Source organism: Camelus bactrianus, chromosome 6 (genome assembly GCF_048773025.1).
Source record: "Camelus bactrianus isolate YW-2024 breed Bactrian camel chromosome 6, ASM4877302v1, whole genome shotgun sequence".
In the NCBI taxonomy this organism is placed as follows: Eukaryota; Metazoa; Chordata; class Mammalia; order Artiodactyla; family Camelidae; genus Camelus; species Camelus bactrianus.
This window is the reverse complement of record NC_133544.1, coordinates 74,127,290-74,130,976: the sequence shown is the minus strand read 5'-3', so window position 1 is coordinate 74,130,976 and position 3,687 is coordinate 74,127,290. Positions and strand designations below refer to the sequence as shown.

Below are 3,687 nucleotides of genomic sequence, written 5' to 3'. Positions count from 1 at the left end.
GTGAGTCGGTTTCCTTACCTGTGAACCGGAGTTAATAATACCTCCCGTGCGTACTTCACAGAGTCGTCGTGAGACTCAAAGTATATATTAGGACGCCTTTAAAATTGCTGTACAAATGTGGCAAGTAGTTTCGTCTGGCTCCTTCTGATTATTAACAATGTCCCTCCATAGGTTTTCTGTATATATAATCCGTATGTTTTGTGAAAGTTGTTTTTTCCTAAACCTGATTTCACATGCGCTTGATTACATAATATTCCACTACAGTGGTGTATCATTCAGTTAATCAGTTTTAAAATACTTCCTATGGGCTAAGTACAAGAAAATTATATTTGGTTCCTGCCCTTAATTTATCTAACCATTCCCTTATTGTTGAACTTTTGGATTGTTTATTATGTTCTGAACAAACATTTTTGCATAAACGTGTTTTGAATAAACATTCTGAATAAACATTTCTGCTCTGAATAAACATTTTTATACAAATAAAATGTTTTAAATAAAAATAAAAGGTTTTTGAACCTTTTTGAATTATTTTAGTGGGGCATGTTGCCAGTATTGGAGTTATGCCAATTTCAATTTGTTAAATATTTTTTGAGTACCTCTGGAGTATAAGACATTGATCTCAGCAGAAAACATACAGAATGTTACCATAATGATAAGTAGCTAAAGAGCCACGGTTAATTATTTTAGAAGCTTATGTAGCAGAGAGAAATACACAAATGAATTTAAGAAGAATATGCCATTTGCCACAAGAGATGAATTTCAGATATAAAAGGCTAGAGGAAGGGATCACATCTTTGGAGAGAGTCTGGAAAAGTTTAATTAGGGAGGTGGCATGTAAAGGATAAATAGGATTTTTGAGTGGCAGAGACTGGGGGTAGGGTGAGGCAAAGCACTTTCCACCAGGATTTAACAACATGAACCAAAACTTTTTAAGGTGAGAAAATTCAAGTCATGTTGAGGAGACAGTGAGAGTCCTCCTTATTCCAGGGTTTGGCATCTATGGATTCAACCAAACATGAGGATGTGGAATCTGCGGATACAGAGGGCCAACTTTGGGACCTGAGCATCCACAGATTTCGGTAGTGGAGGAGGGAGGAGAAGGAGGTGGAGATGGACTCCTGGATATAATACCACGCGGTTACCATGGGAAACTGTACTTCAGTTTGGCTGTGACTGAGTTATGCCTTGGGGAATTAGAGCAGGCCCTTTGAGCCACATGGCAGAAGGCCTCTGTAAATGCCAAGAATGAAGCTAGATCTGGCACCAGCATAGGGAACCAATTGAACAGAGGTGTGGCACAGAGTCCTGTTAAAAAGAATATTGCACTAATCCTGTGCTACAGTCTTAATGTGTCCCCACAAAATTCATATGTTGATGATATTTGGAGGTGGGGGCTTTGGGCTCCAACCTCATGAGTGGGACTACTGTCTTTCTAAAAGAGACACTAGAGAGATCCCTGGCCCCTTCCACCATGTGAGGACACAGCAAGAAGTCAGCAGTCTGCAACCTGGAAGAGCCTTCACCAGAACCTGTCCACACTAGCACCCTGATCTTAAACTTCCAGCCTACAGAACAGTGAAATAAGTTTCTGTTATTTACAAACCACCCAGTCTGTGCTATTTTGTTACAGCAGCCAGAATGGATTAAGATACCCAGATAGTGGGTAATTACAAAGGCCTGAAGTAAAAAGATGGGAGAGTGTAACACTGAGATTAGAAAGAAAGGATTGTAAAGACAGAAACTACTGAATTTGACAGCTGATTGGATATTTGAGGGAAGAAAATGAGATAGTTAAAAGTTAGAGCAAAAGTTTGGAGCCCAGGTGAGGAAAAAACTAGGGCTATAGTGTATATGTAGAGAGTACTGTCCATCTGAATAAAGTTTTTGGTTTTGTCTAACACCGCACCACTAGAAAACATCTAGATGGATCTCTTTAAACCAAATTTGGAAGATATGGTTGAGATGATCTGATTTAAAACACAGGCAATGTGGCATACAAAAATGCATTTGGAAAGGCTTCGGGGGAACCTGCCTTAAAGATATGAGAATTATTTTCCAGAAATGGAATACAAGAAGCTATGTGACAGATGACAGGGAGAGACATGCTGTAAAGACATCTTGGACAGAGAAACATAGTTTTAGTCACAAAGGCCAGCAGTCTGAACTTCAGACACTGAATTATAACCAAGCTGCTTCACTCAAGGTGCTCAAGGTGAGTAGAAAGAGGAAATTATTTATTTAAGGATGGTTAATAATTCTCCAGGGAAATACTGGTTTGACCAGCTAATCACTACAAATTAGCATGAAAGGTGGTTCTCAGTTCCTCATAGTCAGAGGAGAATGGTAGATTTCTTGTAATCTCATAAAGATAGCAAGCAGCAATTCACCGTGAAAGCAAACTTTCCTAGAACTAAAGTCAAGGGAGAATTTATCACTTGGACATTTCACAATACAATGTACATTGTCATCTATAGTCATAAATTGAACTGCATGTTGCATAAACATGAGATGTAAAAATGATCTTCAGATCACTCTTTCTTATACTAATCTTGATTAAAAATCCAACATTGTATTATTAAGTCATTGTTCTGTGAAGTCATTTTGTTACCCAACCAGGTCCATTTGCTCAACATGCAGCAAGTCAAATGTTGAGACTCCCAGGTTTATGGCTTAGAGTTTATTCACAAGGCAGCTAGATGAGGAGATGAGAGAGTAAGTCTTGCCTCCCCGAAGGTGAGGGAGTTGGGATATTTATGGGATAAGCAGGGTGGTCTTAGGCGTGGGGAAAGGTGATTGGAGGTAGGGGGAAAGGTGAAGTCATCAGTGCTCTGTGCAGATGCGTTGGGTTACATGTTTCTGCATATTCAAAATGGAAGTGCTTAGCACTATCTGAAGGTGGAATTTTCCTGCCCTCTGACATCAAAAGGCTTTTCTTCAGACATCTGCCCAGGCTCAGTTTTAGAGGTCAGTAACCCCAACAAGCCCCACCCAGTTCGCTCTGGCCAAGAGCTGACTCCAAGTACCTGTAAAACAACTGGGCTGTATGAAGTTGAAAAGGTGTGCAATTAAAGTGGTAGGAAAAAGAAAGAAACAAAGAAAGAAAAATACAATAACTAAAGCAAGCTTAATTAATGAAGGAAGTTTACAAGCAAAGGGGTTTCAACAAGCTGTTCCTACATCTATTGCTCTGTAAGACAAGCTCAAGAATTTTTGTTAGTCATCAGCTTCTGTTAACTCTATGGGGCATGGTTTCAGTTTCCATAGCTAAAGTAATATAATCAAAGAAGTTTTTTGTGTGTATAAAGATTTTTTAAAATTATTTTTCAAAATTGTGATAAAATACATGCAATGTAAAATTTACCACCTGATGACTGAAAAAAACCCGCACAATGCAAGAGTGGTAAGGTATAGTTTTATTCTTGGCCCTTACTGAGAACTATAGCTCAGGAGACAGCCTCTCAGAGAGCTCTGAGGAACTGCTGTGAAGAGGCAGGGGAGGAGCCAGGATATATATGAATTTTTTGTTGGGAAAAAACAGGTAGTCAAGCATAAAAACATTACTGCTAATCACAAAGAACAGACATCTCAAGTTAATGATTTTAGTGCTTTTCTATGTCTAGGAAGATGCAAGAATCTGAGGTCAGTGAAATATTTCCTTAGATATGCATCTTAACTATTTAGGGGCCC

The 3,687-nt window shown here is 38.9% G+C and overlaps 1 protein-coding gene across 1 annotated transcript in view; it reads left to right on the top strand.

The window, feature by feature from the left end:
• UBR1 (ubiquitin protein ligase E3 component n-recognin 1) overlaps positions 1–3,687 on the top strand; it is a 134,192-nt gene that overhangs the window by 134 nt on the left and 130,371 nt on the right. The window lies entirely within an intron of this gene.